Here is a 9,910-nt window from a genome sequence, read left to right on the forward strand (position 1 = left end):
CTCCTCCCCCCATTCCCCCCCGGCCCCCCAACCTTCTCCCCCCTCCCTTAGAGGCCATGTAGGTGTTGAGGTCCCACAGGAATGTCAAATATCAACTTGACGTACAGACTGGGTTCATAGGTGAGCGGTGGTGTAAAGCGTTTTAGTGGTCATTGTGTTGCGACCCAGGGGCCCCTGTCACACCTAATCTGAATGTTAGCGTCCCGCGACAAACAGTGCCAATGTACAGTCTGGGTTGAAGGGGGGACAGGGAAAAGAAAGATATACTCCACTTTACATTGGACAATTTATTCATTCATTTTATCCAAAGTGACAACTTGACACCTTTACATATCAGATGTTTTTTCTCCCTGCGTCTCCAGTTGTGTTGGTCGAGCCCACAACCTTGGAGAGAAAGGTGATGGATGTATAAACCAGGAACCGTGACTGTGAATTTATGATGTCTCTTTTCTATTCTGTTGTTAATCGTAGACTGCACAGTATATATTTATCCATCTATCTATTTATCTATCACACCCTCATGCCATGGCATCCAACCAGCACACAGATATATTACGTCAGGAATTTCAAGGTTCGGTTTGCATGTACTGTATGTAGATATTTTTGTGTCCAGATGCTATATATGCAGTATACTAACACAGAGGAAGAGAGAAATTGATGAATATACCAGCCCAATGCATTTATTTGGGGGCCCCAAACATGTATCCTTGGAAACGGGGGGGGGGGGGGGGTGCTTCACAAACGACTGTCTATTCCTGTCTGAAAATCATTCAGGCAGTATTTTATTAATGTGACAGTGCCATTTAACCTCTAACCTCACTGATTCTCAGTGTTACATCTCCAGGAGTTTAAATCAATGTTTCCATGATGATTTACTTACTGTGAAGGAGAGAGAGTGAAAAGAGAGACAGAGAGACATTTTCCTTTTATTGAGCTTCAGGGTCATTTGCCAAGGGCAAAAAAAAACAAATTCTAAATAACTTTTATCCGCCTCAGTTTCTCATGAAGGCCAGGCTCCGTTCAATCAAAGTCGAAATGCAATTTCTCCAAATGTGATCTTTGTCAAAGCACAGTACGTGACTGTCATGTCTGGAGCTCTCGAAGGACCACATGGGTCCATTTAAGACAGTCTAGCATGTCGTTCCTTATGCTGCACAGCCTGACAGGCAGGATGAAGTCTGATCACATTGTATAAGTCCTGATATGCAACTTTTACAGCACGAATGTGACCATCTTCAGGTTCTGAAGTCTTTGAAGAGAAGGGGACACTGGCTCATTGAAAGCATTCTGAGATACGTTAAAAAAAAAATAGAATAGAGTTAGCTCCCTCTGCCCATGTAGTATGAGAAAGTGTTGACGGTGTGAGAAAAAATAGGGGAAGAACCCCAATATGTCTGAGATCATTCCTGACTGGACAGAACTTACCGTTCTATATTCATCCAGCTCAAAACAATGGATTCCCATCCGCTTAGCGGTTTGAAAAGAGTGGTCGAAAAGGGACTAAAGCCATGTGATCACATTCAGAACAAGGCCCTGAATCAGCAGCAATGTATTGTCGGAGAATGTTCTCAGCCCTCTCCTTTTCTTTTTGCTTGGACTGAATGGAGGGTTAAATCTTCCATCCCGTCGTCTACATACAAACGAGCTAATCCGCTGTAATTGTTAGCCCATGTAGTGGAGCTACATGGGCACTGCTGGGATTTGAATCTCTCCACTGGAGCAGGCAAGTGGTAGAACTTCAGTTCAAACTCAATCTGCACTCCCATTGCTCTGACTGAATGGTCTGTTGTCAAGTGGTCTGTGAATTGACATCGCTACCGTTCGTGCTAGAGCAGGGGCCCTCCACTCTTGACAAAAACACAGAAACAGTCTCCGCCCCCCACTTCCAATGACACAACATGAGGCTGCTTGTTGATGTGATGTATGTAAAGTATGTGTTTATATATAAAGTATAAGGTTTGAAAAATATTGAAATATTAAGAATATTGCTGTCATAATAATTATGATGTGATTTATTATCATTATTGTCAGTGAAGTTTCAGATGCACTGTGAAAACATGTTTACATCCAAGATAAAAAATTTAAACAACCTTTTATTTGTTACAAAAGGACCGGAAAGAAAGGGTGCTGTTTCTTCGTGTGTCGGAGCTCTTTTGATTGTTTTAGTAGACAACACACCAACACCAATGTACAATCACTGAAGGTCAAAAGTTAGGTTCATCTCTAGTCAACAAGAGATTCCAGTTCCCTGTGGAAAACAAGCCATTCATGAATATTTCATTTTAATAGGTTCAACTACAGTTAGGTCCATAAGTATTTGGACATTGACACAATTTTCATCATTTTGGCTCTGTATACCACCACAATGGATTTGAAATGAAACAATCAAGATGTGCTTTAAGTGCAGACTTTCAGCTTTAATTTCAGGGTATTTACATCCAAATCAGGTGAACGGTGTAGAAATTACAACACATTTTATATGTGGCCCCCCCCTTTTTAAGGGACCAAAAGTAATTGGACAATTGGCTGCTCAGCTGTTCCATGGCCAGGTGTATGTTATTCTCTCATAAAGGGAGTTCGTTATTTCATTGACAAGGAGCAGATAAAAGGTCTAGAGTTCATTTCAAGTATGGTATTTGTGTTTGGAATCTGTTGCTGTCAACTCCCAATATGAAGTCCAAAGAGCTGTCACAATCAGTGAAGCAAGCCATCGTTAGGCTGTAAAATCAAAACAAACCTATCAGAGAGATAGCAAAAACATTAGGTGTGGCCAAATCAACTGTTTGGTACATTCTTAAAAAGAAAGAACGCACTGGTGAGCTCAGCAACACCAAAAGACCCGGAAGACCACGGAAAACAACTGTGGTGGATGACAGAAGAATTCTTTCCCTGGTGAAGAAAAACCCCTTGACAACAGTTGGCCAGATCAAGAACACTCTCCAGGAGGTAGGCGTATCTGTCAAAGTCAACAATTAAGAGAAGACTTCACCAGAGTAAATACAGAGGGTTCACCACAAGAAGTAAACCATTGGTGAGTCTCAAAAACAGGAAGACCAGATTAGAGTTTGCCAAAAAACATCCAAAAGAGCCTGTACAGTTCTGTAACAACATCCTATGGACAGATGAGACCAAGATCAACTTGTACCAGAATGATGGGAAGAGAAGAGTATGGAGAAGGGAAGGAACTGCTCATGATCCAAAGCATATGTTATGGCGTGGGCATGTATGGCTGCCAATGGAACTGGTTCCCTTGTATTTATCGATGATGTGACTGCTGACAAAAGCAGTAGGATGAATTCTGAAGTGTTTCGGGCAATATTATCTGCTCAGATTCAGCCAAATTCTTCAGAACTCATAGGACGGCGCTTCACAGTGCAGATGGACAATGACCCGAAGCATACTGCGAAAGCAACCAAAGAGTTTTTTAAGGCAAAGAAGTGGAATGTTCTGCAATGGCCAAGTCAATCACCTGACCTAAATCCAATTGAGCATGCATTTCACTTGCTAAAGACAAAACTGAAGGGAAAATGCCCCAAGAACAAGCAGGAACTGAAGACAGTCGCAGTAGAGGCCTGGCAGAGCATCACCAGGGACGAAACCCAGCGTCTGGTGATGTCTATGGGTTCCAGACTTCAGGCTGTCATTGACAGCAAAGGATTTGCAACCAAGTATTAAAAGTGACAATTAGATTTATGATTATGTTAGTTTGTCCAATTATTTTTGGTCCCTTAAAAAGGGGGGGGGGGCACATATAAAATGTGTTGTAATTCCTACACCGTTCACCTGATTTGGATGTAAATACCCTGAAATTAAAGCTGAAAGTCTGCACTTAAAGCACATCTTGATTGTTTCATTTCAAATCCATTGTGGTGGTATACAGAGCCAAAATGCTGAAAATTGTGTCAATGTCCAAATACTTATGGACCTAACTGTACACAAAGGGAAATCTCTCACACTCGCACACTCACAAACAAACACACACAACCCGTCTTACCCTTACTGGGTCCTTTTTTACGGCCTATCGTAGGGCTTGGTTAGGACTTGGGCAATAATTGCCTCCGTCACAGGTTAGTGCTCCTGTCCCACTCCAGGCAGGAGACAACTGATTAAGATTCCCCAGCACTCGCTCCCTGCTGCCAGCTCTGACACTGACTCAGTCCACCTCTGGCCACTCATGCACAAGGTCACGCGGCCTCTCCCAGAATGGGCACAGATATGGCCAATCCCACGCGTTAGGACCCAAACCTCATTCTAACTCATTAATCTCGTCCCAAACCCAAACAACTCTCAATTTGAAGGATGTCACATGGCTGAAGAGTACTGTTATGAAATGTCTGGACTGTACGACTTAATTTCATGGCCATGTTAATTTCATGGCCATGTTATGTAAAGTGAGTAAAGTAACTTAAGTTATGTTAAGTTAAGTAAAGTAGACTCTGACATCAACCACCCAGAGGCTCAGAACTAACATTTAACCAAATAGACAAGTGTGCAAGCACAACCTGTGTTCTGTCCTCTCCATCAAAGTGTTCTGGCTGGTGCTACAGCCAATGTTTCTACTGATAAATTCTGCCAGCGCTGCAGTTTGGGCTTATTTGTCTCTGTGGCCCACCTGCTCATTGCATTAATCAAGCAGATTGGACTTGTAGTGGAGGGCACTTACGTAAACAGATGGATACTGTCTGTCCACCTCACCTTCATAATATGTCTTTTGCACACCCTCTGGCACAAACCCACAAACAGGCCAACCTTAGAGTAGAACAATGAGAGAGAGAGAGAGAGAGAGAGAGAGAGAGAGAGAGAGAGAGAGAGAGAGAGAGAGAGAGAGAGAGAGAGAGAGAGAGAGAGAGAGAGAGAGAGAGAGAGAGGGAGAGAGAGAGAGAGAGAGAGGAGGAGAGAGCAAGAGAGACGTAGAGATAGAGAGAGAGATTATTGGACGTCTACATCTCACCAATGCCATTACTTTGCAGGCTCTGGATCAGGTGCTAACATGTGACAATCACACTTAGCATCAGCAAATAATAAGACTTTATTGAAACTGTGGAATGTTGCGGAAACATGAAAGACAAATGGTTGTGATTTGGGTTAGGTCTTGGGCTATGTCAGGGGAATATAAAAAATTAAAGAGCATGTCACAAGTTGGGATGTGTTCTCAAATGTACAAGTTCCAAAAAACTGTAAGCAATCTCTGGTTGCCAAGACAACACAGCCAGCCAATCTACCCTCCTTTGCAGAGTAGTTATATCACAACTCAAATCTCATGTTTAAGGTCAGATGTGATGAAAATGTTATTAAAACTATGAAGCTGGAAGCGTACAGAGGAGAATAATTGCCCCAGGTGTTTGTATTCCATGTAAAAGAAAGTTCAATGTGATGAACTAATGAGGAAAACTATAGGTTTTCACTCTGATTAAGGGACTATTAAAGATGATGTTGATTATTAAGGACAGCCTTAACAGTGAGATGAAGCCAAACTGTCTCGGAGATGTGAAATAAGTAGATTGCTTTTCCCTGTAGTTACACCACCATCACATTTTCCAGGTTGCATAATGACAGTTTTTCACAAATACTTATAGCAAAATGATCTACACATCCAAATGAGCCAAAGTAAACCAGAAAATATGAAGAAAAAAATGATATTGAAGATGGCTTCCGGATGAAACGCAATTACACATGTAATCTATCCAACTATGTGGCGTGTGCGGCTTTCCAATACAGCGCGACGATGTACTGGAATTCTTTGTAACAAACTGGAGAAAATGCGGCTTGGTCAAACAAAATAAAGTAATTGCCTTTGACCTTCAACAAGACACACTATGTCTTTACACTCATGGCAAGACCATCACCGAAATATAATATGCAGCCTGGCCCTGTATATAAAACGATTGATTCCTTGGAATTAATTGGCTGCCCTCAAGCAACAGAAGTTAATCCTGAGGCTCTCCCATGGTGCTCTGACACTTCATCCTGTAGGACCGATTTGAGCCTCTGTTTGTACTGTAGCATCAGTGTGTGTGTGTGTGTGTGTGTGTGTTAGTGTGTGTTCTGTGTGAGGGAGACAGAAAAAAACTCCAGATTTATACAAGAGGTGACAGAAATGGAGCAAGTGGGAGAGGACATATTTTCCAAAGTATGGCTTGCAGGGATTCTGCGGCTCATTTATCTCCGTAATGTTTTCTCTATCATTGTGCTGTGTGCATGTGTGTACTGTATGTGTTTGTAGCTGTTTTGTGGGTAGATACGTGTGCACATTTGTGTTGCGGGTATATATGCTTATGTTTGTAACTGTGTTTTGGGTTTACGTGTGTGTGTCGTCGACCCCACTACCTTCGGCACGGGGGCCCATGCCACCAGCCAGAACACAGACTGACTGTGAGCTGTATCCCTTCTAGACTGACAGCAGCTTGTCCCTCATCGGCCTGGCAACGAGAGACAAGGCAGCTCAGCGGGAGAGAGGGCTCCAACATTTACATTTACATTTATTCATTTAGCAGACGCTTTTATCCAAAGCGACTTCCAAGAGAGAGCTTTACAAAGTGCATAGGTCACTGATCATAACAACAAGATAGCCAAAAAACATCGCGAGTAGCCAAAACATGAAGCACACATTGTGAACAACCAAAGTAAGTGCCAAAGGGAAGAACCATAAGAGCATGTAGTTAAACAAGTCACAACCAAACAACATGAACAGCTATAAGTGCAAGTGTACCTGTGGGAAAAACCAAGCAACAGTAATAAAACAATATATCACAGCGAGAACCAAAAATTTAAATCAGTTACCACTAACCACAAGAGCAACAAGTCTCTAAGCAAGAGTCATTGTGATCCTTGAGGAAACTAACATCGGGTCAAGCGAACCGTTCCTAAGTACCGTTGTACTCCCGGAACAAGTGCGTCTTGAGCCTTTTCTTGAAGGTGGAGAGACAGTCAGTGTCTCTGATGGAGGTGGGGAGTTGATTCCACCACTGGGGGGCCAGACAGGAGAAGAGCTTGTGTTGGGACCGGGCGGTCTTGAGCGGTGGGACCACCAGGCGGTTGTCTGAAGAAGACCGTAGGTGGCGGGTGGGGGTGTAAGGCTGCAGGAGAGACTTGATGTAGACGGGTGCAGTCCCGTTCACTGCTCGGAAGGTCAATACCAGGGTCTTGAATCTGATACGGGCCATGATAGGTAGCCAGTGGAGAGAGATGAGGAGCGGGGTAACATGGGAGCGTCTGGGTAGATTGTAGACCAGGCGGGCCGCCGCGTTCTGAATCCTCTGAAGAGGGCGGGTTGCACATGCTGGGAGACCAGCGAGCAGAGAGTTGCAATAGTCCAACTTGGAGAGGACGAGTGCTTGGACTAGCAGCTGGGTGGAGTGCTCAGACAGGTATCTCCTGATCTTCCGGATGTTGTAGAGGGTGAATCTACACGACCGGGAGACCGCAGCAATGTGGGCCGTGAGGGAGAGCTCGTCGTCCATGGTAACCCCAAGGTTCCTGGCAGAGGATGAAGGGGTCACCGTCGCAGATCCCAGGGTGATTGAGAGATCGTGGGAGATGGAGGGTTTAGCCGGGATGATGAGAAGTTCTGTTTTGGCGAGGTTCAGCTGGAGGTGGTGCTCGGTCATCCAGGCGGAGATGTCTGTGAGGCAGGCCTCAATCCTAGCTGAGATCCCCGGATCGGTCGGGGGGAACGACAGGTACAGCTGCGTGTCGTCAGCGTAGCAGTGGTAGGAGAAGCCATGGGAGGTGATGATTGGTCCAAGTGAGGTGGTGTACAGAGAGAAGAGGAGGGGTCCAAGGACGGAGCCCTGTGGGACACCAGTGGAGAGCTGGCGAGGGCCCGACAGTTTGCCTCCCCAGGAAACCTGGTAGGATCTTCCCGACAGGTAGGATGAGATCCACTGGAGTGCAGTGCCAGTGATGCCCATCTCAGAAAGTCTGGCGAGCAGGATCTGGTGGTTAACCGTATCAAACGCTGCAGAAAGGTCCAGCAGAATGATAACGGATGATCTGGAAGCCGCTCTGGCAGACTGGAGGGCAGTGGTGACTGAAAGGAGGGCAGTCTCTGTGGAGTGGCCAGTCTTGAAGCCCGATTGGTTGGGGTCAAGCAGGTTGTTCTGAGAGAGAAAGTTAGACAGTTGGTTAGATACAGCACGTTCAATTGTTTTTGAAAGGAAGGGTAACAGTGATACCGGTCTGTAGTTCTGGAGAACGGCAGGGTTAAGGGAGGGTTTTTTGAGTAGAGGGGTAACTCTAGCCTGTTTGAAGGCAGAGGGGAAGGTGCCAGAGGTGAGAGAGGAGTTTAGGACATGGAGAAGAAAAGTTATGATGGAGGGGGAGATGGTTTGAAAGAGAGGGGAGGGTATAGGATCAAGGGGACAGGAGGTGGGGCGATGAGAGAGAATGAGGTCAGAGATCTCTGCCTCAGACAGGGGAGAAAAAGAGTTTAGACATTTAGTTGGGTCAGTCATGGAGGGTGAGAGGGTAGGAAAGGTGGGTTTAGGGAACCGACTGCTAATGTCGGCGACTTTTTTCTCAAAGAAGGAGGAGAAGTCGTCTGCTGTCAGGGTGGAGGGAGGGGGTGGGGGAGGTGGGTTAAGAAGGGTGGAGAAGGTAGAGAAAAGTTTGTGGGGGTTTGAAGCAGAGTTAATTTTGTTCAGAAAGTAGAGGGTTTTAGCACCAGTTATGTGAGAAGAGAAGGATTTGAGGAGGGAGTGATACTTATCAAGGTCCAGACCGCCTTTGGACTTGCGCCATCTCCTCTCGGCCGCCCGAAGGGTGGACCGTTCTTCACGAATAACATCCGTAAGCCACGGGCAGGAGGGAGAAGATCGTGCAGGCCTGGTTGACAGGGGACAGAGAGAGTCAAGTGATGCAGTTAAAGTGGTTAACAAGGTGTCGGTGGCAGTGTTAGTGGGGTGGGACGAGAACTCGTCAATGGGGGGGAGGGAGGATGTTACAATAGAGGAGAAATGGGAGGGGGATAGGGAGCGGAGGTTGCGCCGGAAAGTTACAAGGGGAGGGGAGGTAGAAGGAGTTGGAGGGAGAGAGATAGAGAATTGGATAAAGTAGTGATCAGAAATATGCAGTGGGGTTACAGAGGTTAAGTCAGTGATACAGTCACGTGTCAGGATGAGGTCTAGCTGTTTGCCTGCCTTGTGGGTCGCCGGTGTGCTCAGCAGCGTCAGGTCGAAGGAGGTCAGGAGAGACAAGAAGTCGACGGCCTGAGTTCCTTGGAGGTGGATGTTGAAGTCCCCAAGGACTATCAGGGGGGTTCCATCATCCGGGAGGACGCTGAGGAGCATGTCCAGCTCCTCCACAAAGTCGGCTAGCGGGCCTGGTGGGCGATAAAGAACAATTAAGCATGCTTTGATAGGATCAGTTAGCATCGCATAATGGTGTTCAAATGATTTGGCAGTAACAGGGAGTGGTGTGGATGTGTATTTAATATGTGGGGAAAGAAGCAACCCTGTCCCACCACCCCGCCCGGTTGAGCGGGGTGAGTGAGTGAAGGAGTGGTTGACGGAGAGAGCAGCTGGAGTTGCAGTGTTCTCAGGGCGGATCCATGTCTCTGTCAGCGCAAGGGCATGAAGAGAAGCATGAGATGCAAACGCTGGGATGAAGTCTGCCTTGTTCACAGCGGACTGGCAGTTCCAGAGCCCTATAGAAAGAGAGAGGGCAGGTGGAGAAGATCTGGATAGGTAGCGAAGGTTAGAAGTTGACCGTATATACTTTGTGATATATCTACGTCTACGGGTAGTGTAATGAACGGGAATGCTGAAGAAACACATGCTAGCTATGAATATGTTGTAGGTGGATTAGAATACAAATAGGGTGATACTTATCAGAAGAGGTGATCCACCACGTCGGCCATCCTCGGTGGAATCCCGCAGGTAGACTCCCTGTCTTTGTTCGACCGAGTCTTCGT

Source organism: Osmerus mordax, chromosome 7 (assembly GCF_038355195.1).
Source record: "Osmerus mordax isolate fOsmMor3 chromosome 7, fOsmMor3.pri, whole genome shotgun sequence".
In the NCBI taxonomy this organism is placed as follows: domain Eukaryota; kingdom Metazoa; phylum Chordata; class Actinopteri; order Osmeriformes; family Osmeridae; genus Osmerus; species Osmerus mordax.